The sequence below is a fragment of the Schistocerca americana genome, chromosome 3 (genome assembly GCF_021461395.2).
Source record: "Schistocerca americana isolate TAMUIC-IGC-003095 chromosome 3, iqSchAmer2.1, whole genome shotgun sequence".
NCBI lineage: Eukaryota > Metazoa > Arthropoda > Insecta > Orthoptera > Acrididae > Schistocerca > Schistocerca americana.
This window is the reverse complement of record NC_060121.1, coordinates 145,969,354-145,995,209: the sequence shown is the minus strand read 5'-3', so window position 1 is coordinate 145,995,209 and position 25,856 is coordinate 145,969,354. Positions and strand designations below refer to the sequence as shown.

The window sequence follows — 25,856 nt, the reverse complement described above, 5'->3', positions numbered from 1 at the left end:
ATCACACACATCCATGCCCGAGGCAGGATTCGAACCTGCGACCGTAGCAGCCGCGTGGTTCCGGAATGAAGCGCCTAGAACCGCTCAGCCACTGCGAGCGGCTCAAACAGAGCAGTGAGCTGTACCAATGCGCCGTCCGAAGTGGCTGTGCTTTTCTAGGCGCTGCAGTCTGGAACCGCGAGACCGCTATGGTCGCAGGTTCGAATCCTGCCTCGGGCATGGACGTGTGTGATGTCCTTAGGTTAGTTAGGTTTAACTAGTTCTAGCTTCTAGAGGACTAATGACCTCAGAAGTTGAGTCCCACAGTGCTCAGAGCCATTTGAATTATTTTGTACCATGTCCAAGAAGATATAATCATATCTTTGAAGGAAAGGACACCGGACTTCTACGGTCACCTGACCCATTGAACCCTTGCAGACTCATGAACACGATCTTCACCACGACAGACAGAAGAAAAGCATCCCACAACAAACGAATCACCACAGTAAAATCGGGCTTGAAGCTACTTTTAAATTCCCCTGGAAACCGTAGAGGTCCGGTGTAAATTCGACCATTTTACTCTGCAACGGATATTTCCATTGTTCTTCACCAGCAAAGAGAGCACAGGGACCAGCACACTGAAGTGGGCAAAGGAGAGGAAGCTCGTAAACTGCGAGAAAATAAAAAAATTCTGGAAGAGGATCAAACAGAGGACCCGTGGAAATTGCCAAAACGAACCTCGTGGTCCTAAGTACGTCCAAATGAAAAGAATAAGTATGTGATTTATATTTGGCAACAGCCCTGCCGCAGTGGATACACCGGTTCCCGTGAGATCACCGAAGTTAAGCGCTGTCGGGCGTGGCCGACACTTGGCTGGGTGACCATCCAGGCTGCCATGCGCTGTTGCCATTTTTCGGGGTGCACTCAGCCTCGGGATGCCAACTGAGGAGTTACTCGACCGAATAGTAGCGGCTTCGGTCAAGAATACTATCATGACGACCGGGAGAGCGGTGTGCTGACCACACGACCCTCCTATCCGCATCCTCCACTGAGGATGACACGGCGGTCGGATGGTCCCGATGGACCACTTGTGGCCTGTACACGGAGTGGTTTTATGTGATTTATATTTGGGAAGACACACACAATGATGAGTCAAAACATTACGACCAAACATCCTAATAGCGTGAAACTTCCTAACAGATTAAAACTGTGTGCCGGACCAAGACTCGAACGCGGGACCTTTGCCTTTCGCGGGCAAGTGCTCTAAAGCTGTGAGGACGGGGCATGAGTCATGCTTGGATAGCTCAGTTGGTAGAGCACTTGCCCGCGAAAGGCAAAGGCCCCGAGTTCGAGTGTCAGTCCGGCACATAGTTTTAATCTGCCAAGTTTCATATCAGCGCAAACTCCGCTGCACAGTGAAAATATCATTCTGGTCTAATAGCGTGTTGGTCCATCTCTGGAGCGCAGCACAGCGGCGATTTTCTGCAGCGCGGATTCAGCAAGCCCTTGGAAGGTTTCCGGAGGTATATGGCACCAGGTCACGCAATTCCTGTAAACTGCGGGCCGGTGGTTCGTCGGCACGGAGCTACCGTTCGATGGCGTCCAGATGTATTCCATCTGGCTGAGATCAGGCGAATTTGGTAGCCAATACATCAACGTGATAATCAATAATATGCTCCCTCAAATCACCGTAGCACGATTCTCGGCATGTGAGTGGAATATTTACTCCGTTGGAAGACGCCATCGCCGTCGGGAAAGGCATCTAGCGTGTGCTCCATGCATGTGACCTAATCATAGGAAACCTAATGGACTCGCAATGATGTTCACGTTGCCGACAGTTGTCATGATACTCTCGATCGCTACCACAGGTACCGTGGATGCCCTTGTGAATGTCCCCCAGAGCATAACACTGCTCCAATCGGCCTGCGTCAACGTCACGGAGCAGCGCTCGCCCGGACGACGTTTATCCGGGCACGACTATCGGCCTGATGTAACACGAAACAGACAAGTAGACATTGCTCTCAACGAAACCTGCAGGTTGATCACAGGTTGCTTAAGACCTACACCAACTGATAAACTCTACTGCCTGGCTGGAATAGCGCCACCATGGATACGCAGAACAGTGGCTGCCAACAAGGAGAGACTGAAAGTGGAACAGGACAGCGCCCATCCACTGCACGGACATAATCCACCACAGCAACGGCTGAGATCGCGAAAGAGCTTCCTGAGAACATCCGAGAAGCTCACCATTTCACCAGAGAAGGCAAGGCTGGAGTTGTGGAAGAAGTCGACGCCTCACCTGCAGACGCCAGAAGCTGAAGAACTATCACGTGGACACAACGAGAACTGGCTGGTGTGGAAATTTTTAAACAGATTACGTTCAGGAGTTGGACGATCCAGAGACAACCTGAAGAGATGGGGCTTTATAATAGAAGATACGTCCTGTGATTGTGGACAAGAACAAACCGCAAGCCACATGCCCCAGTGCCTTTTGTGCCCTACATCCTGCACGAAGATTAGTCTCCTGCAAGCAACTCCAAGCGCCTTGGAGGTTGCAAAGTACTGGGCACATGTAATATAAATACAATTTGTGTATGTATATGTACATATTTATTGATGTGTATGGCTACTGTAAATTTGTATGTTTCTGATTCGAGAATAATAACACGAAACTTGACTCATATGACCTAGCGTCACGTTTTCATTGATCTATGGTTCAATCTCAATACTTCCTGCAGTCGTTACTGACGACTAGTCAACACCGGAATATGCAGGGGTCGCCTGCAGCTGGCCCCCTGTTCTACAATGTGTGCTGTACAGTGTGCTATACGCCTCATGTGTTTCGCAAAGCGGGTCAGCCTCCAGTCCCCACGTTTCGTGATGAGAGCTGGAAGTTCAATATCACGTCACCCACTCGTGGTTGAATCACCTTCCATAGCTGCTCTCGAAAGTAGTACGCCAGCAGCCGGTCAAAATTGTCGTCGCCGAGGTGCTCGTTCTCACCCGCCCGGCAATAACAAAACGCTCTTTGTCATAGTCCTTATCTACTTTCATTACACCGTCGCGTTAGTGTAACACCACCAGGCGGTATTCAGTCCTGCGGTGAGCAGTGTCCTTAATGTTTCAGGTCAGGGTACAACCGCAAATAAATACTTGTTGAGGTACGGGCATCTTACTAGCTGAGATCACCGAAGTTAACCGCTGTCGGGCGTGGTCGGCAGTTGGTCGGGTGACCATCCAGGCCGCCATGCGTTGTTGCCATTTTTGGCCGGCCGGAGTGGCCGTGCGGTTATAGGCGCTTCAGTCTGGAACCGCGGGACCGCTACGGTCGCAGGTTCGAATCCTGCCTCGGGCATGGATGTGTGTGATGTCCTTAGGTTAGTTCGGTTTAGTAGTTCTAAGTTCTAGGGGCTTATGACCTCAGCAGTTGAGTCCCATAGTGCTCAGAGCCATTTGAACCATATCTTACTAGCCTTATCAACACTCTACCTCCATGTTACCGTTTATTTTTACGAATGGCGTCCAATACGTACTGAAACCATTTTTATCCTCGTACAATTTCGGTTGAAAAAAAAAAAGCGGAATTTGTTGTGGGACGTCGTGGAATATTGCCGCTTCAGGTCCAATAGTTGCATGAAGTTCCGATAGCTATACGCAGCCTTTAAAATGGCGTCTGTAACGGAGCTCCAATCCAAGAAGGGGGCTGTCGTTGAGTTTCTTTTGGCGGAAAACCAGAGCATCGCAGATTTTCATACTCGCTTGCAGAATGCCTATACAGACCTGGCAGTGAACAAAAGCACGGTGAATCGTTGGACGAGACGTCTGTCATCATGGCAACAAAGTCCGAGCTTCCGTGTACCGACCAGCCGCACACAGCTGTGACGCCACCAATGTTAGAACGTGCGGACACTCATTCGAGGTGATAGACGGATCACAATCATGCTGCTCAATTGGACGTCTATGTTCGTAGTGCTGACACGCTCGCCCTCTCGTTGGGGTGCTCAAAGGTGTGTGCCCGCTGAGTATCTCGCCGTCTAACACGAGACCATAAAGAGCAACGAAGGACCATCTGTGCGAAACTGACTGCGCATCAGGAGGCTGATCGCGGCAAATTTTGGCCGAAGTCGTAGTATGATGGCAAGTTCACTGATGCGGTAAGACGGTGGCTCCGACGTCGAGCAGTAGAGTGGTATCATGCGAGCATACAGGCCTGCCAGTATGGTAGCGTAAGGCCATAGCACTGAACGGAGGTTCTGTTGAAAAACAGGGTTTTGTAGCCAAAAGAACTGGCAACGATTTGGTGTTTTAAATCTCAGATAAAACCAACCTGTTTTCAGAAAAAAGACCGTGTTGTATTACTTATCGAACGCCCTTAGTAATTTCTTACTAGGTGCAGTTGGCTGCGAACTGAGTCTTACGGCTGAGATGCTTTACTCAGACGTAGCACTTACTACTGTCACGGGCATCAGCAGCCATTCCATAGGCGTCAGTTTGAGGTCGCGCTGCCATCAGGCAAAGAGTGCAGATTCTATGGAGTGTGAACAACGGAAACAAGGAAACGGAGGGCTATTACTCGACGCGTGAAATAGCAGATACAGTTTTCTGCTATGGATTACACAGCCCGGACAATAGGTTCAACGCCGCATTCTAACTAAAAAAAAAAAAAAAAAAAAACGCGAAGAAAGTTGTTTCACAGACATCCAGACATGAATTCAATTGCAAAGAGGAGAAGGACCTCATCAAGTTGGTACGTCGGATATGCAGGAGCTAATGTTACGACAAACTGGCGATGCTGAAACCTTAAGCAACGCTTTTGCAGCTCTGTCTTGTACGGCAGGCTCCCTAACCCCTATCACTATCACTATCACTATCAGAGTGCACAAGCATTCTCAATTCACAAGGCCAACGTACCAGATTACATTTCTGCCTACGTTTCCTATTCGAAGCGCTGAAGAAGCGCATTGTGTGTACGGACGAGGCGGTATACATACACAGTAGGATAATAAATTACCACAATAACCGCGTGTGGGCGGATGCAAATACTCAAGCGAAGCAACTTATCACGTTCCCTTTGGTATCAATGTGTGGGCGAGAATTGTGGCTGACAGGTTTCAAGGACATACAGTTTAGCGGATAAACTAAATGCTGGTGATTATCGCCGTGTTATTAGAGAACGATGTCCTTGCAAGGAAGACAACTGATACCGTTTATGCACGACGGCGCGCCACCCCATTTCCTACGGTGCTACGGCGGCACCGAACACAAACGTTTGAATGAAAGAAGTGTTGATCGAAGAGGTCCCGTAGAATGCCTTCCCCGTACACCTGACTTAGTGCGTCAGATTTCGCTGGTCTATTCTACACCGATAGACAATGCGCACCGATTACAGTAACGAGCGCTCCATGTACGTGACCTAATGGTAGGCAGCCTAAACGATTCGCTCGAATTCATTACCCTCGGGTGGGGGGGGGGGGGGGGAGGGGGGGCGGCGGTGCAGAAATTTATACCGTTTAAGGAAGTGTATTGGATACTAAAATACTTTAGTGAGGTTGTGTATCAGATTGTACAATACTGGTTGCAGCGCATCAGGTAAGAGACGACAAGTTTGCACCCTGAAACATCCACAAATAACACCCGTAGACGAAGGAATACGCATCGGAATAGTATCTCGAATATTTTTGTAAGTATATTACTTTAAATGGCAAGTTTATATTTCTGTGGGTTAGTAAGAGAAAGATAGGTACACGACTAACAGTAATTACATTTACTCCTACATTCCTAAAAAATATCCTGACAAGCAATTTAAGAGCGACTACTGCCTGATTTACTTTAACAATAACGACATCTCGCGCAAAAAACATAAAAACCAATCAAACTACGAAAGAATACAAATCGGCACAAATTATGAGGAATCATTTAGCTTCAAAATTTAAACATTTATAAAAATCATCACATTTCGATAATTTATAGCTCATGGGAAAGCTTGGAGGAGGTAATAAACACGATGCGCCTTAGACTGCATCAAAACAATTATGTTGGGTCAAAATTTAAGTACTGAAAACATAAAGCGCACCTCAGATCGGTTTAAAACACACTCAGTTCTCACATCTAACGATAAGAAAATCATATTTGAGTTTTTGTACCCCTCAACAATATAAATACTTCTAAAGATTTGTTCAGGTAAAAGTCAACATTAAACATAACTTTGGTTTGACGAGTCTCACAACAACTGCCATTGGAGTTGCATGATCTATTAAAGAAAAGGAACGGCAAATTATATATTTACAGAATACGACCATCTTAAAGATGTAAAAAAATATTACATAAATTATAATTTCCTACATCTGTTTAATGTTTAACATAATTTTGTGCGATGATTATTGGCCTGCATGAAGACACTAAAATGTGAAGGTTGAACTGATTTTGAACCAAATGCGCGATGTCTGGCACCGAAATTCAGAAACGCTCTTGTTGTGGAACTGCGCAGTGTTGGCGGTTATGTTGAAACGTTCATGATTTTGAGTTACATGTGAAATAAGAAGCTTGTATAAATTATGAAAATCATTTAAATTGACGGCTGGAATTTCATTTAACGCATTTAAATTTACTGTGACATTGTCTGCAACGCTGAGATTAAGAGCCTGGAGATAATAAATACGGACTTCTGACTTCTACGAGACCCTCGAGAACAAAGATAAGTACCCTGTACAAGCTTGTTTTGAACCACGTGGGAATTAAAAATGCTGAACTCACTACAGGCGTTATGGCGTATGCTAGATCCACAGTCATGAGTCGCAGTGACGGTCACAGTACGTAAGATTGAGTAGTAACCACACCGGGCACCTCCAGAACAGATAGATGGCTGTCATGGAACAGTACGGCCGATACCTGAATAAATATTTGTTTATGGACACATGTTTACAGGATATTCTTTTGATCAGTACTGCCTCCTTTGAGAATGTGGCACGCTTTTTGTGCCCGGAGCTCTCATATGGCAAAGCGGCAAAGGCAAGTTATGCTTGTTTCCCTAATTTAACTCACGATTTTTTATTTTAACGTCACCATCTTGCACAACCATATTAAAACATCTATAAATGACATAAAATCATTATAGGAGTCCGTTAACGTTGATCGCTATTTTGATCTTTTTTATAAATTATACACGTTAACGCGTTTCGGCCATATCCACCATCAGAATCTATCAGATTAGAAAAAGATGAGTGGTAGTACTTCTTACAAGTATTACAATAATACACATAAAGGATAAAATGTAGACATACCACATTTAAAATTACGATGCACTGTACATTGTCAGTTCTTATTTACAACTGAACCACAGGCTAGTGCTGTTTAGTAGGGCAGTCTACTTTAAAAACAATCTGTGGCCCTTAGGGTACTTCTAGAAATAATGTTCTGCTTGGTTCTATATCAAAGCGACAGATTATGATGATCGCTACGGCCGAACGCGTTAGTGTATAATTTTAAAAAACACAATAAAAATAGGGATGATAATGGTCACATTAACCCTGCTGTTCTGTTCGGGTCTATATGACCCGAAACGAATATGAACGTTATTTTACATTATGTAAATACCAATATATATTTATGAAACTTTGTGACTTTGTCTGAAAATGGATGAGCAGCATGTGTTTTAAAAGGTTTTAAAAAAGTTTAAGAAGTTTGGGCTTCAACTGTAATAGTTGCATATGTAATGTTCGGGTCATAATGACCCGACACAAATATGTTTAGTGTAACTCGTATTTATTTCTAAAATCTGGAAATGGCGAAAATTATTTTTGTTGTGTTGTGTGGGAATAGTGACTGCATCATTCCAACTTACTCTCAACAATCACCTAAAGCTCCATGCGTTCACAACAATGGGCTTGTTTGTTGCTTTCCCCAGGAAATAATAATTGGCAGTTCTCAATAATTGGAATGCTTTGTTTCTGCCCAGTTTGACTTGTGACACCATGGCGATGAGACCATTGAATGATCGTGAGTTGGAAGAAATAGTAAATGCCTCACCAGATGAAGGATCACTTTCTGAGTTTGAAGATCACATCAGCAATGCATCTGAAAGCGAGTGTTCCGATGACAGTTACGACAGTCCACAGCCCATACAAAATAGTGTAGAGACTTTTCTTTCTAAAAATGGGAATATAGAATGGCAGTTGCATCCACCAGCACAACATGGTCGCCTACCAGCTTCGAACATCATCAAGAGTACCCCAGGAGTTACCAGGTATGCAGTCAGCAGAATATCTGATGTAAAATGTTCATTTGAAGCAGTATTTCACACAGCGCTTCAAAATGAAATAATAGAGATGACAAATATTGAAGGGCAGCGAGTTTATGGTGAACAGTGGACAGATATTGATGGTTCTGTTTTCCATGCATACTTAGGACTCTTACTCCTAGCGGGTGTATATCGATCTCATGGGGAGTCTACAAAAAGTTTGTGGGATAAAGATACTGGGCGAAACATATTTCGAGCAACCATGTCTCATGAAACATTCTGTAAGATATCACGTGTCCTGCGATTTGACAAGAAATCTACTAGAGAGGAAAGACGACGTACTGACAAACTTGCCGCAATTCGTAGTATTTGGGAGAAGTGGGTAGAGGTCCTTCCTAAACTGTATAATCCAGGAGAAAATGTTACTGTTGACGAGCAGTTAGTAGCATTTAGAGGTCGCTGTCCATTCAAGCAGTATATCCCAAGTAAACCGGCAAAATATGGGATCAAAATATGGACCATGTGTGACAGCAAAACTTCATACGTACTGAAAGCCCAAATTTATACAGGAAAGGTGAGTGGAGCGGCACCAGAAAGAAATCAGGGAATGAGGGTGGTATCTGATCTCACTTCTGAGTTACGTGGTCAGAATATCACGTGTGACAACTTTTTTACGTCGTACAATTTGGGGCAGCTGCTTCTGAAAAGGAAATTGACTATGTTGGGAACTATACGGAAAAATAAGCCGGAGCTTCCACACAAAATGACCAACAAGGAGGTACACAGCTCTTCATTTTACTTCACAAATGACACTACTGTGGTTAATTATATTCCTAAGAGACACAAGAATGTTGTACTTATGAGCACTCTCCACCATGATGCGGAAATCAGTGACAGGGCTGATAAGAAGCCAAAAATGATTTTGGACTATAATTCAACCAAAGGTGCTGTAGACACGCTTGATCAGTTATTAGGTACATATACATGCAAACGAAAAAGTAATAGGTGGCCAATGATAGTTTTCTACAATATTCTTGATGTTTCTGCTTATAATGCATACGTTTTGTGGATTTCGGTTGACCCTAATTGGAATGCAAGCAAATTGACTAGAAGGAGAATATTCTTGGAGGAACTTGGAAAGTCACTGATAAAAGAACATATTGCATCAAGAACGCATTTCCCAAGAACAGAAGATTCTTTGAGAATGGTCACAAGCATCCAAAACCCGAATGATGTGGGTGGTGTGTCAGAATCGGTAACAACAAGAAAATCTACAAAACGTGCACGCTGTAAGTTCTGTCCATCAAGTAATGACAATAAAACAAACATGGTGTGTGGAAAATGTAGTAAACATATTTGCAAGAAACATGTAACCTACTTGTGTCCACAGTGCAAGCAGTAAGAAAAGAACTGTAGTATTTTATAAGATGATTGTATTGAAAATTCTGTTGTTTCAAATTTATGTGAATACTTGTGCCTAAACTACAATCAGTAAGAAGAGAGGATTCTAAAGTTGTAGTGCTTTCTATGTTGGAATGTAATAAAAAAACTGTAGTGTGTTCTGTACTGTAGTGTGCTCTAAGATGAATATCTGTAATGACAACTGTCTGTTGTTAGAAAATGTCAATACTTACGTCTAAACTGTCAACAATAAGAATAGAAGTATGGAAAAACTGTAGTGCTTTCTAAGTTGAATGCCTGTAATGGAAACTGTCTGTTGTTTCAAATTTATGTGCATATTTAAATGAAAAATATCCCTCAATAAAGTTGTATGCATTGTTATTATTATTATTATTACCATTATTATTATTATTATTATTATTATTATTATTACTAACAAGGTACTGGAATAGAACAACAATGTCGATAGCTAAAACTGTACCAAAATTTATGTTTCTAAAGCATTTTGATATGTCGGGTCATATTGACCCGAACAGTATATATGTCAAGTAAAAGTGAACAGAACAGCAGGGTTAAAACAACCACCCAATCCAACCAATGAAACTAAATGAGTGGTTGATTAATGCGATGCACGGATTCCAAAGGTCTAAATGGTTCAAATGGCTCTGAGCACTATGGGACTTAACATCTGAGGTCATTAGTCCCCTAGAACTTAGAACTACTTAAACCTAACTAACCTAAGGACATCACACACATCCATGCCCGAGGCAGAATTCGAACCTGCGACAGTAGCGGTCGTGCAGTTCCGGACTGAAACGCCTAGAACCGCTCGTCCACCGCGGCCGGCTCCAAAGGTCTACAACTAACTCATTTAGGGAACTAAGATTGCGGGTGAGCAGGGATACGGTGAGCAGAGGACTGGCACCGTTGTGTATGCTTTTCACTGTTGCAGGCTCCAGATTCACGTACATACAGCCCGTGAGCTTTCTTCTTTAGTACTAAGGTTGATGGACTCTCAAGCAGTCCATTACGATTCGCAAGGGGTTCGGATGTGTGTCGTAGCGACCCCGGACTCTTACAAGAAACGCGGACTTCCGGAGCATTTCTGCTGCTCGCCTCGGCGCAGAAGCCGCGCGGTATCACGCGCAAACCGCCCGCAAGCAAATCCCGGGGATTGAGTTCGTTCGTTCGTTTCCGGTGCGGCCAGCTCCTCGGTGATGAGGACTCTGCCTCCGAGTTAAATTAATAATTTTCCGCGGATTCTCCCGCGCCCCTCCCACGACCCAGGAAATGAACGTACTTCTCTCTCTATGCATAATACATGAAGGTGCGGTTTGAGTGTTTAATTACCGCGGCCCCCCGCCCCCGCACCGCCAGCCTGAAGAGCGGACAAAATAATTACGCCCAAAACAAGACAGAGAGAACGAGCAGCGCGATATTTTACTTGCTGGGCGCACTTTAAAGTTGTGTCGGAGAGCGCCTTGGGCTGCGGAACACTCCCACCGTATCCCAGCGGCAGTTAGGCAGGGGGCTTCTAAGCCTTCAGACAATGGACAGCACAATTGCGTTGTTGAGTTTATTAACGCGTTTGTGCTTTATAGTCCACGGGGAGAAATGGTCACCAGTATCCGTAAGTGATTTGCTGTACTGGACCTATTAATGCACAGACATTAAATGGAATAGCTTATCCATCCCACTGGAGGGTTCCTAACTTCATAACACTCGCAAGTGTTGCCAACTTTCGCGCGAATGATGCTCACGTCTTGGAACAAATGCAGTCAGTCAGTGATCCACACTGTTGTTTCCGCCTGGTAGTCTTTTTCCCCGCGCACACGTATGCCGTGCGGGCAGCCGCCACGCCAGGAGGACGTGCGTAAATGGTCTCCTCAAAACAGAGATTTTTTCCTGGGCTGCTTATCAGGGAGTTACACGTCATCTCCACACAGCAACCTCGCCGACAGGCAGCGTTCCTGTCACAGCAGGGTGTGCTGTCAGCAGTGCACTAGTTTCTTACGCCACGTCACATTGCTGGTCTGCGCCACGCAGATATCCATCCGCTCCCGACGATTTAGGCCACAGCTGGACCGTGCGAAGTCAGTTACGCCCCTCGCCTCAAGTCCGCAGTAGAATCAGTTGAGTCTCAGCACTACATGAAGGCAGTGCCAGCAGTTTCGTCTCAGCGATCGACACCGGCGGACATGGTGCACTAACGGCCCCGGTCTTCACTCCGCCACCTACTGCGGCTCTGAAGTTCGTCATGCCGGCACGTCACAGACAACGTCACAGGAGAGTCATTTCGGTTGTATGAAGTTGTGTGGATATTCATCCAATGACATTATAATTCAGTTTCCTTTTGTTAATAAACAGTTATTCTCTCAAACTGTCTGCGATCACTCGTCAGTACAAGGATACTTTACGTACCAAAGTACGTCACATGAACAAAATTAAGTTGAAGCAGAGAAGCTGATAACGAAAACACCCACTTCGGTATTCGTCTGTAAAATACGACAATACTCGCTCAGCCTTCACTAGTGAGAGTTCATCACCACAATACGGACAGCACAACACTCTTACAGAATTTAAAACAACCAGTGCATAGTTCCTATCCAGCATTCCCAGGATTAACGGAAGACATAAAGAGGAGATCCATAGAAGAACGGTCCGTTTCGTCAGGGGTTTACGAAGCTCCAGACACACCAGCAGACTCCTCTCGCATACGCTACACGACAGGCGTGATGCATCACGGACAAATTTACTACTAAAATTTCTAGACCGTATGTTCAACAATGCTAAAGCAACATATTACTTCTTACCACACATATCTCGTGAGACGACCATTGCGCGAAATAATCAAGGAAAACAGATCTCATTCGGGGATTCATTGACAGGTGTTCCTGCCACGAACTATTAGGGATTTTTCCAGAATGAATTTTTCACTCCGCAGGGGAGTGTGCACTGCTTCGAAACTTCTTGGCAGATTAAAGCTGTGTGTCGGACCGGGACTCGAAACCAGTACTTCTCCCATTCCTGGGCAAATGGTCTACCGACTGAGTTACTCAAGCACGACTAACGACCCGGAACTTGCATAAAGATGTAGAGCAGAATTGTAAGGCTCGTCATCTAAAATGCTCTCTGGTCTCATAGCCTACCACAGAGCCGATAATTCCAATGAACTGTTTCCAAAGTCATTTTGCCTAATCGACCTCTATACGTTACAGGATCAGTAGGAATAACAAAATAGAGGTGTGAATGTTTGTTGGCTAAATACTTCCGACGACCTGCTGTAGAAAGTTAATTGTTGAATGAATGGTATTCGACAGTGAAAGAAAGACATTTTGCTCACAAAAGCATATTTTTAAATTCACCGTCTCTTTACTATTTTTGGAAACAACCTATAAAAGTAAAACAACGAATGAATAAACGAAGCATAAACACACATGCGAAAGAAACAGTGCGCAACCGAATGCTACTTTCTCCTTATGATGTGGGCGCTTATTCAACGCAGATGAAGTTAATGCTTTTGAAATTTCCTCTCTTTTCAAGTTGTCCGCAGTCACTCAATGCAAAAGCTACTGCCTGTCGTAACGTTGTTTTTTTTTCAGTTTTTTAACAATTTAGTGGCCACAGAACAGATAAATAAAAACGACGATTTAACCCGTGGGATAGAATAATCTCGTCCTGTAACAGAGTCAGCGCTCGCGTATAACCCTACTGGCAGATAAAGTGAAAAAAATACACGCTTTTGGTTTCCCCAATTAGTTTCAAAAGTTAAAATTTACTTTGAAATAAACAGCAAATAGAAGCAGATGGATATGAAATTAATCGAGGGAGAATTCTTTACTTCTCTCTCTTTCTCTCTCTCTCTCTCTCTCTCTCTCTCTCTCTCTCACACACACACACACACACACACACACACACACACACACACACACACACTGCTCACTTAATATCAAAATACTCGAAGATATAATATGTACAAACAAATCACTTTGAGGAGTGTAAACCTTCAGTTCCTGTAATATTTGTTTTAAAGTTTACTGGAATAGTTTCTGCCATTACAATGCAAACACTATACAGTATCAAACGTTGAATGGCCTCTCAGATTTGAACGATTCTTCAGTAAATGACGTACAGCAGTGCTCCCAGACGCTAGTTACAGATTAAATCTTTGTATGTTCGTCCTTGTGTTAGATGGTTACAAGAGCTTCGGCTGTTCAGTATCAAGTGAAAATTAAAACACCTGCAGTATTCTCTTTTGCATTTAATTTACTTACGCACCCAGTTTCGGTGTTCCAGCGTAAATTGGGAGGAATCCAATCTCGTGTGCAGTGACAACAGGAGCCAGTATTACATGACCGGTGTCTGTACATCTCTGGTCTACACGATACTATCACTTCGTTTATCAACCGACGTCGAGCTGATAAAGGAAACTGAAGATGGTGCAATGGAACACCTAAACTGGTTGCGTAAATAAATTAAACGCAAGAGAGATGGCTGCAGGTGTTTTAATTTTCATTCCGTTACAGATTAACGTGGCAGGTAAAATCGCTAACTAGGACGCCCTGCGAAGAATGGCAAACAAAGGTCAATTAGTAGAACAACAGAACGAAGAATACACGAATGGATTAGACACATAATACGACATAACCAATTCCTTGTAAAAGCGCTAGAAGGAATATGGAGAAAGCAGCTTCTGATAAATCGAGGAGGAGAACTGTCAAGCAATCAAAAGATTGCTGATGAAGGAAATAAGGAAACATGGTCAACACGGTAAGGCCGGCGCACTGAACGGAGATTATGTCGAAAAACAGAGTTAATTGTATGGTGTATTGGAATTCCAAATAAAACGAAGCTGCTTTCAGAAAGAAAATGTGTTGCATTATTTATTGAACGCCTCTCGCACTGCCTGCAGATTTACTAATACACACTATGAACAGCGCGGGTCCCAACACACGTCCCTGAAGCACTCCCGAAGATACTTCTATCTGTCGATGATTCTTCATGCAAGATAATATGGTGTGCCTTTCCTACCAATAAATATTCAATACGTCACAGATTCCGGTTGATACTGCATACGATTATACTATAGGTAATAAGTGTTTCGAAATTCTTCCCCTGAACTATTCCTCAAACTTTTTATTGTTTGATGTTTCTCTAATAACTGCAGTATTTTGAGGTTCTGACATCTTTCCTTCAGGATGAAGAATTATCTTAACACTTTCACAACCAGTTTTAAGAGTGAACGACATTAAATGTACGGTTACTTTCATGTCGTAGTCATAAGTAACAATACGAAAAAAAAAATCACGTCGTTTCGCTTCCTATTTGAAGAGGTTTGCGACGACAAGGGTATTGATAAGTACGGCCTACCTTCGGAGTTTCAGGAGACGGCTGTACAAAAGCTATAAAACACACGGGAAACGCAGCTCAGAGGGTGCAGCGTCTCTTCACGTCCGTATCTTGTTGGTTGGTTGGTTGCGGAGGAGACCAAACAGCAAGGTCATCGATCCCTTCGGATTAGGGAAGAATGGGTAAGGAAATCTGACGTGCCCCTTTCAAATGAACCATTCCGGCATTTGCCTGGAGCGATTTAGGGAAATCATGGAAAACCTAAATCACGATGGCTGGACGCGGGTTTGAACCATCGTCCTCCCGAATGCGAGTCCAGGGTGCTAACCAATACGCCACCACGCTCGGTAGTTCGCATCTTAGATGATCGACATGGGAACCGTTCGTGACGCGGCAAACGTCAGTACGTGCGTAGATGGCGTAGATGGCTCTGAGCACTATGGGACTTAACAGCTGTGGTCATCAGTCCCCTAGAACTTAGAACTACCTAAACCTAACTAACCTAAGGACATCATACACATCCATGCCCGAGGCAGGATTCGAACCTGCGACCGTAGCAGTCGCGCGGTTCCGGACTGCGCGCCTAGAACCGCGAGACCACCGCGGCCGGCTCAGTACGTGCCTGCAGTTGATTGACACGAAGTGGTCTTGTTGTGAGTGTTGCTGACTGTCGCTCAAGGGGCCCCGGCTTCGATTCCCAGCCGGATCGGGGATTTTCTCCGCTCGAAACTGGGTGCTAGTGTGTTGTCCTCATCCTTTCATGATGATCGAAGCACAAGTAGCCGAAGCGGCGTCAAATAAAAAGACATGCACATGGCCGCCGAATTACCTAGAAGGCAACTGAATTTCAATGTAGACAATTGTAATGTGCTGCAAATACACACAAAGCAGTTAATTCCATAAATTATCTGGGAGTAGACATTAGGAGTGATTTAAAATGGAATGATCATATAAAATTAATCGTCGGTAAAGCAGATGCCAGACTGAGATTCATTGGAAGAATCCTAAGGAAATGCAGTCCGAAAACAAAGGAAGTAGGTTACAGTACACCGGTGTAGGATCCACACCACATAGGGTTGATAGAAGAGATAGAGAAGACCCAACAGAGAGCAGCGCGCTTCGTTACAGGATCACTTAGTAATCGCGAAAGCGTTACGGAGATGATAGATAAACTCCAGTGGAAGACTCTGCAAGAGAGACGCTCAGTAGGTTGGTACGGGCTTTTGTTGAAGTTTCGAGAACATACCTTCACAGAGGAGTCAAGCAGTATATTGCTCCCTCCTACGTATATCTCGCGAAGAGACCATGACGATAAAATCAGATCGATTAGAGCCCACACAGTGGTATACCGACAATCTTAATTTCCACGAACAATACGAGACTGGAATAGAAGCGAGAACCGACAGAGGTACTCAAGGTGACCTCCGCCACACACCGTCAGGTGGCTTGCGGATGATGGATGTAGATGTAGCTGGCGGATCCCGGCCACAAATGCAACACGCACATTTCGTTTCATTGGTGCGAATTGTCGGGGAAGGCTCGACAGCCACCCGCTTTGCAAATCTGGTCGTTGGGTTGCCTAGATGCAGGCGAGAAGTAATTCGATGCTACAATAGAGAGAGGAGCTTAACAGCGAAAGTACAAACTATATGAGGAAGCTGTAATTACAAGAATTCTGTAGACCATTAGCATATTTCCCTTTACCCATGGGACATTAATACGAGTACATAGCTAAAGCATACAGAAAATTCCCACTAGCTCGCTGATGGGATATACAGGATGTTACAAAAAGGTACGGCCAAACTTTCACGAAACATTCCTCACACACAAATAAAGAAAAGGTGTTATGTGGACATGTGTCCGGAAACGCTTAATTTCCATGTTAGAGCTCATTTTAGTTTCGTCAGTATGTACCGTACTTCCTCGATTCACCGCCATGATTTCATACGGGATACTGTACCTGTGCTGCTAGAACATGTGCCTTTACAAGTACGACACAACATGTGGTTCATGCACGATGGAGCTCCTGCACATTTCAGTCGAAGTGTTCGTACGCTTCTCAACAACAGATTCGGTGACCGATGGATTGGTAGAGGCGGACCAATTCCATGGCCTCCACGCTCTCCTGTCCTCAACCCTCTTGACTTTCATTTATGGGGGCATTTGAAAGCTCTTGTCTACGCAACCCCGGTACCAAATGTATTGTGGACGGCTGTGATACAATACGCCATTCTCCAGGACTGCATCAGCGCATCAGGCATTCCATGCGACGGAGGGTGGGTGCATGGTTCAAATGGCTCTGAGCACTATGGGACTCAACTGCTGAGGTCATTAGTCCCCTAGAACTTAGAACTAGTTAAACCTAACTAACCTAAGGACATCACAAACATCCATGCCCGAGGCAGGATTCGAACCTGCGACCGTAGCGGTTCGCGGTTCCAGACTGCAGCGCCTTTAACCGCACGGCCACTTCGGCCGGCGGTGGGTGCATGTATCCTCGCTAACGGAGGACATTTTGAACATTTCCTGTAACAATGTGTTTGAAGTCACGCTGGTACGTTCTGTTGCTGTGTGTTTCCATTCCATGATTAATGTGATTTGAAGAGAAGTAATAAAATGAGCTCTAACATGGAAAGTAAGCGTTTCCGGACACATGTCCACATAACATCTTTTCTTCATTTGTGTGTGAGGAATGTTTCCTGAAAGTTTGGCCGTACCTTTTTAAAACACCTTGTAGTGAGATACATACACGCCGATAGCCTTCCTGTTCCCCTGATCTCTCGCCTATCGAAAACATCTGGTCGATAATTGCAGAACGACTATCCCGCGGCAGACCACCCGCTACTACACCCCAACAACACATCCAGAGTCTCTTTGATTCATTGCGGAGGCGTGTAGCAACAGTTACAGCCAGAAATGGCGGCAAAAGTCAATTATGATTAAATCATTTTCCTCACTTCACATGGGGCTGTATGTTCAACCATTTGATCTTCGTACAACGTGTTATCTCCCAACTCAATTTGGCTGTGATATCTCCGGTCTTTGTTCGTGTTGCATTCTGGGTGGCCAGCAGTGTAATTTGGAGACAGCAGAACCTACAGTTGCAAGATGTAATTATAAGAATTCTGTAAACCGTTAGCAGTAGCAGTAACATGCAGAAAATTCCCATTGGTTCTCTGATAACATATGGCGGGACATAGGTCGTGAAAGGCTTAAAATACACTTAATAGTTAATTTGAATGTCGTAAATAAAAGTGAACACTTGAGAGTGTACGGTTCAGGAACTCAAGGGCAAATCAATAAAATTTCTCGGCTTCATGATTTGTCGTGCCACCGACGGCAGAGCAGAGTGTGTAGGCGGGCAGTCGGCGGAGGCGGCTGAAGCGAGTATCGGCAGCGGCGTTGGCGGCGCCGCACGTGATCAGCAAGCGGACGGCGGGGCTCATGAAAAATACACGGCGGCCGGTCGCCAGCCGCCTGTACACATTGCCGCCCACGACACGGCCGGCAAATCCGCTGCGAGTCGCACCAGCACTGCACTGCTCCGCCAATCGACCCTGTCGCACAGGAGCAGCGCTCTCTCCGAGAAACCACGTCGACTCCTCAAGCTGACGCCACTTTTTCAAATCAGACGTTCAGTACCGGCACACAACCTACGCAGCTAATGCCCAACGTCGAGGCCAACTGTCACACGGGAAAAAAGCATAGCGCACCAAGGATGATTTATCCGAATGGGACGGAAATCAGTAGATGTCATGGACATGTACAGACAAACAAGTGGTTACAATTTTAAAACAGTTAAATTATTTGCCGGCCGGAGTGGCCGAGCGGTTATAGGCGCCACAGTCTGGAACCGCGCGACCGCTACTGTCGCACGTTCGAATCCTGCCTCGGGCATGGATGTGTGTGATGTCCTTAGGTTAGTTAGGTTTAAGTAGTTCTAAGTTCTAGGGGACTGATGACCTAAGAAGTTAAGTCCCATAGTGCTCAGAGCCATTTGAACCATTTTTTAAATTATTTATCCAAATTAATATTCGGTTTGGCATCGATTGGATAGGATTCTTTTGTTTCAGGGCACAAAAACAACTGGGGTCACACGCGCCCAAGTAAAAACTATAGAACTTGAAGACAGAGAGGAGTGCAAAAACGACTATACGTCAGTCTCAGTCAGTAAGAGAAGACAGTTATAAACAAGGACGTGGAGAAACGTCTGTAAAATACACTATAGACAAGTGCAGGTCCAGAAGAAAAAATTAAACGGCCTTCGCCATACTGCTACGAGCGATAAAAACTAAAACGCGGTCGACAGGCCGCGCGTCGTTCGCTAAAGCGGCTGATAACTCAGACAGCAAACGCAAGAGGGAACGTAAAAGCTTAAACCTTGGGCATTCTGTCAGGAAATGGCGGACAGTTAAAACTAGGGTGCAATGTGCACAAAGTGTTGCGGGAGCGCCACTTGGTTCAAATGGTTCTGAACACTATGGGACTTAACATCTGAGGTCATCAGTCCCCTAGAACTAGTTAAACCTAACTAACCTAAGGACATCACACACATCCATGCCCGAGGCAGGAATCGAATCTGCGATCGTAGCGCTTGCGCGGTTCCAGACTGAAGCGCCTAGAACCGCTCGGCCACTCTGGCCGGCGCCACTTTGTTAAAATGACCTCCTCCAGGCGGAAGGAACGAGAGGAGGTCCTCCAAGCCGCTGGGAGAGGGTTAATAATATGGAGCTTGTTCTCATGAAGGGAGGACCAATGTCAATGCCAAAGTGACACCACCTCCTGACAGACGGGAACACAGAGATCATTGGAGGGAACATGGGAACTAGTGGGCTGATGTACCAGCCTTGGCAGCAGCGTCAGTAACCTCGTTTCCTGCCAGACCCAATGACCAGGAACCCACATAGACATCACAGTGGCTCGATCAAGCGTGAGCAAGTGACGGTTCTCCTGGACCCATTGCACTAGTGAAGAACTTTGAAGGGCGCTGAGAGAGTCTGAGCAGAGGACACAGTTGAGAAGGCTGGGCTAATGTAAAAGGCGCCAGTGGCCAAACGGAAGCCACGATGGCGGATAGTGTTGAGACGCCGTAAAAGGGATGGACGTGCAGATGCACAAACAAAGCACCCAGAGTTTACTTTCGAACGGACAATGGACCGGTACAAACAGAGGAGGGTGGTTTGATATGGTTGTCCTCCTGAGGGACACCAGGCCAAATTCTGTCCAATTGGGGCGTTCGCCCGTAAAATCCTGATATGATTGAAGGGCCCTGCCCATAATGCCCCAAATGTTCTCAGTTGGGGTGAGGTCCGTCAGCCTAGCACTCCGCTCACCCATCCCCCCGATTAGAGTTTTTCATGCATGAAAGCAAGCAGTAGAAACTCTCGCTGTCAGAAGGCGGGCATTATTTTGCTGAGTCCAGGATGGTTTGTTATAAAGGGCTACAAAATGGGACGTAGATTATCGTCGACGAACCGCTGTGCTGTAAGGGTGCCGTGGATGACAACCACCCAAAACGGTCACTCTTGGTTGTTGGGTCATGTGGCGGGCGACAGGTTGGTATCCCACCGTTGTCTGGGACGCTTACAGACATGGCTTCGGCCTCGAATCTCATTGACTGAAGTAGAATTCTCTTCAGTAACGAGTCTCGCTTCGAACTGAGCACCGATGACCAGCGTCAACTGGGCAGGATTTTGGCAGCATATCGCTCAGGATATTTTGTACTGCTACAGAAGAATGCTGAAGATTAGATGGGTAGATCACGTAACTAATGAGGAGGTATTGAATAGGATTGGGGAGAAGAGAAGTTTGTGGCACAACTTGACTTGAAGAAGGGATCGGTTGGTAGGACATGTTTTGAGGCATCAAGAGATCACAAATGTAGCATTGGAGGGCAGCGTGGAGGGTAAAAATCGTAGAGGGAGACCAACAGATGAATACACTAAGCAGATTCAGAAGGATGTAGGCTGCAGTAGGTACTGGGAGATGAAGAAGCTTGCACAGGATAGAGTAGCATGGAGAGCTGCATCAAAACAGACTCAGGACTGAAGACCACAACAACATCGCTCAGGATGATATCCAACAACTCAGTCAATGCCAAGCCGAATAACAGCTCGTATAAGCACCAGAGGTGGACCAATGCGTTACCGAGTTGCTCAATTTGTGAATCTCTTTATCTTGAATAAATCACCAAATTTTTCGGAAAACTTAACCATTTTGAATTCCCCAAAATTTTAAAAAAGGTTCGTCTAAACCTTTTTAGACTGGTGGCAATATTATGCAAAGCGCCATTTGCGTATTTTCAACATTTGATGAATTTCCTGCATCACTATCATCAAATAATTGATCACTGCTGTCATTTTCGTGTTCCTCAAATATCAATATCTTTGCCCGGTTACAAGATTTCTACGTCACAGCCATGTTGTATTCATACAAAGACAAGAACATTGCCGGCCACGGTGGTCTCGCGGTTCTAGGCGCGCAGTCCGGAACCGTGCGACTGCTACGGTCGCAGGTTCGAATCCTGCCTCGGGCATGGATGTGTGTGATGTCCTTAGGTTAGTTAGGTTTAAGTAGTTCTAAGTTCTAGGGGACTGATGACCACAGCAGTTGAGTCCCATAGTGCTCAGAGCCATTTGAACCATTTTTGAGCTACTGTGGAACACGTCCATTCACCTGAACAAGTGCTCCTATTAAGGTACACATTTTAGAGCTTTACTAAACTTTTTTTCCTTGTTTTGGTCCGTACTACCAAATGGTTCAAATGGCTCTGAGCACTATGGGACTTAACTGTGTTCAAATGTTCAAATGTGTGTGAAGTCCTATGTGACCAAACTGCTAACGTCATCGGTCCCTAAGCTTACACACTACTTAATCTAACGTAAACTAACTCACGTTAAGGACAACACACACACCCATGCCCGAGGGAGGACTCGAACCTCCGACGGGGCTAGCCTCGCGGACCGTGACAAGGTGCCTTAGACCACGCCGCTACGCCGCGCGGCTGGGACTTAAACTTCTGAGGTCATGAGTCTCCTAGAACTTAGAACTACTTAAACCTAACTAACCTAAGGACATCACACACATCCATGCCCGAGGCAGGATTCGAACCTGCGACAGTGGCGGTCGCGCGGTTCCAGACCGTAGCGCCTAGAACCGCTCGGCCAATCCGGCCGGCTCCGTACTACCATCTCTGACAGTTTTTTCGCTAGAATTCTGGTTAGACCTGCATTGCAGACAATTGCTTTCTGGTAGTTCACATGACGGCACTTGCTGCCAGCATATAGTGCAGTTGAAACCACGACATAGAGTGTGATCAGATTAATTCTCACTAACTTGAAGACTACCATTTCCTTCTGCTGACCCCTTCAAACATTCCCACCCCCTAAACCCACAAAGACGCATACTCTCTTGTCCCCGCCAACTGGAACGACTACGAAGCAAAGCGGACCCAACAAGTCCTTCCCACAATCCATCACGCCCCCCCCCCCCCCCCCCAGGCATCCGCAGCAAGTATTAGTTCCAGTACCACCCGCAGGCGACATCCGCGGCGCACCCAACATCGCGCCGGCTTTCTGTATTCAAGGAAACGGCCGCCATAACTTAGCGCATTTTTATCGAATCTAATTTCCAGATACGAATAACTCTTCCTGGCGAGAAAGAGATGAGACCGGCGGGACCAATCGTAATTCACTTTTCAATCATGTCGCGCTACACTTGGGCTGCGCGGCGCCCCGCCCCTCTTTCCAATCGCAAGGATGGAGATAATAAATACTCACCACTTCTTCTCTGCGGCGCCACCGGTAAATCACATCCTGCTCTATTATCGTAGCGGCGGCGGCGCGGCGCATTTATTTCAAATTAAACGACTCCCTCGCAGCGGATTCGTCACGCTCCAGGCGCTTCCCGCTAAGCGCCAATACGCATCGCCTCACTCTATGACCATTCCCCAGCCCACTTCGAGCCTGCAGAGGTTCGGTACCGACATGGCGCAAACACTGTTGAAGCACTCGCGGCCAGCATGTCTCGTCCTGCGGTTACACAGCAAGAAGTTATCTCCCCCATCACATACTAACTAACCTATTCATGGTGCTAATACAGCTATGACGCTGCTCTTTGAACACACGATGCCAAATTGCAGATACCGAGCAGGTATCAGTGGCTCCGGCGTCCATCTATTGCCTATAAATGTAAAATCCACGTAACTGTTATTGCAATATTCCGTCCCTCCCGGAAACAGGAACTGACACGATGTGCGAATATGCCTTCAAGTAAATAATATTCTGCGTCAGACACCACTTTTATTTACGATACACGACCTGGAAAAAAGTCCGTCTATAAATGTTGAAAATGCAGTCGAATTGCTATTTCGGGTTATACCCGGCGGAAGTTCGTACACTGGCAGAAAGAAAAATCGCTACACAAAGAAATAATCAATGCAGTGTAACGATATCTCGCGAATACATTTGTCTAGGTAACGTATTTAAATGATTAACATTTGAAGATCACTAGTTAATGTTGGCCGTAGATAAGCCATTGCAAATGTGAAATGCTGGTACACTAATAAGCGGTGGAACAGCCAGAATGGTGGATGCATCGTACTGTACAGTTGCCGGATGTCAGTTTGTGGGTTGGAGTTCGTTGCCTGTTGCATTTGGTCGATCAATACAGGGACGGTTAATGCTGGTTGTGGATGACGCTACAGTTGTCGTCCGATGATATCGCATACGCTCGATCAAAGACATACCCTGTTCTCCAATGAGCTCTCGCTTGACACCACTAAAGTCGCAAATGGCAGTGGTTTGGGCTCAGTCGAATGCAACGCTATAGCGTTTGGATCGGAGTTATTCTTGAAGTAACCGATTTGTAACAGTCCGTTGTGTCACTATGGTACCAACTGCTGCTCAAATTGCTGCTTCAGATTCAGTACGATGCGCCAGAGCCATACTTCGGTAGTGCCATGTGGCCGTCCGTCGTCTCGTCTTCTTGCGGCCGTACATTCTCGTGACCGCCGCTGCCAGCAACCGTGGACAGTGGCTACATTGCTGCCAAGTGTTTCTGCGATATCCCAGAAGGAATATCCAGCATCTCCTATTACACGATCATGTTCAAACTCAGTGAGGTACTGATATTGGCGTCTCCGTCTTCTTGACTAACATCAACCCACCATGCTCAATCTCAAAGATAGTTACAGTGTGTGTTTAAAACAATCTGATTTGCATCCTTATAGTGGCGCTACTAGGACCACTCTTATACGACTGGCGCGAAATTTGAACATACATCATCTCTCAGATGAAACACGCCAAACAACTTTCGTTTATGTTGCGATTTTTTTTTTCCGTCGGTGTATTTCGTATAATTCAAATGCATTTGTGAGGTGCGTACGAAACAGGTGTGCGCGTGTATGTGTGTATTGTGTGTGGGTGTGTGCGGACGGGGGCGGGGGAGAGAGAGAGACAGAGAGAGGGGAGGGAGGGAGAGAGGGGGGGAGGGAGGGAGAGAGAGGGAGAGATAGCGGGAGGGAGGGGGAGGGGGGAGGGGGGAGGGGGGAGGGGGGAGGGGGAGGGAGAGAGAGAGAGAGAGAGAGAGAGAGAGAGAGAGAGAGAGAGAGAGAGCGGTGGGAGGGAGAAAGGGAGAGGGGGTGAGGGGACAAAATCGAAATGACCACCTCACATGAATCTCTAACGTTGATTCTCTTTTGTGGATTCTCGGAACGTGAGACCGATACAAACCTTAACGAACTAGCAACAGAGGCATATGAAAAAAGGGGCTATGGCTATATCACGGGCTCTGATAGGTGAAGAAGATCAGGGTTTAATGTCCGTCGACAACTAGGTTATTCGAGACGGAGGACAGGCTTGGATCGGATTGGACGAGGACGGGAAAGCAAACTGGTAAGAGTTTCAAAGGATCTATCTTGCACTTTGGCTTAACGGGTTTGTAGGAACTACGAAGAAATGGGCAGTCGAGGATTTTAACTACGCTCCATCCGAATAACAGTCGAGTGTACTATGCTGTTTTGCTGTACTGACCTGACTCGCGGTCAAACTTGCCAGAGAGCAAACCACGACCAGATTCTGAATATCGGGCGGCACGAATTTCCCCACACAGTTTTTAGCTCTGACCTGGCTACTGGTGATATTTCCACGACAAAGTTATGAAGCTCGTCCGATCCTACGATACATCTCTTACAACAGACAAAAATGTATACCGACACATGTAGTTCCATATCCAAAAAATACCGTAAATACTAGTCCTTGTGAAAGATCTCTCCCTCTTTTCCTATATGCACTTTGTTCTAGTGGCATATACCTTTTCAGTTCACGCGCTGATCATCAAGGGCCCTTATTATTATATTTACATCTGTGTACTGGTTGTAATTGGATGTACACTCTGCGTTTTGCAGTCGTGAGGAGCAGTATGATGCAAACGAACACAGACTAGCTCAACAATTGCACCTTTATTTATAAGGGGACAAACATAACACCGCTGCAACTACCAAATGCTACAATAAATTACAGCTAGATGTGGAGGCCATTGTTTTCATTTAGTGTTATCTGAAAACAGCTATGAACACTACATTAACAAGAAATGCTGTTTCAGTGATACGAAAAGTTTGGAGAACAATACTGAGTCACCTTCAACTTTTCCTGCCTCGTGCTGAACACATGCTTCTGGAATTAGTACAAAGTATTTAGAATCTGTCAACTGAAATGTAGGAATTGCAACCATACAATCACGCTTATACAGCGTACAGTACCCCAAGACTTTTATAATTTTCATCGAGTGACTAGTTCCTGAATATTGTTAGTGTTTGCATACAATGTGTTTTTGGTACTAAATGCGTCTTCGTCTTAATTTTGAGATTTTATACAGTCTGCCAGGTATATAA

At 45.5% G+C, this 25,856-nt stretch overlaps 1 pseudogene; it reads left to right on the top strand.

The window, feature by feature from the left end:
- The first annotated feature begins 770 nt into the window (after window positions 1-770).
- Window positions 771-888, top strand: LOC124607636 (annotated as a pseudogene).
- The last annotated feature ends 24,968 nt before the right edge of the window (window positions 889-25,856 follow it).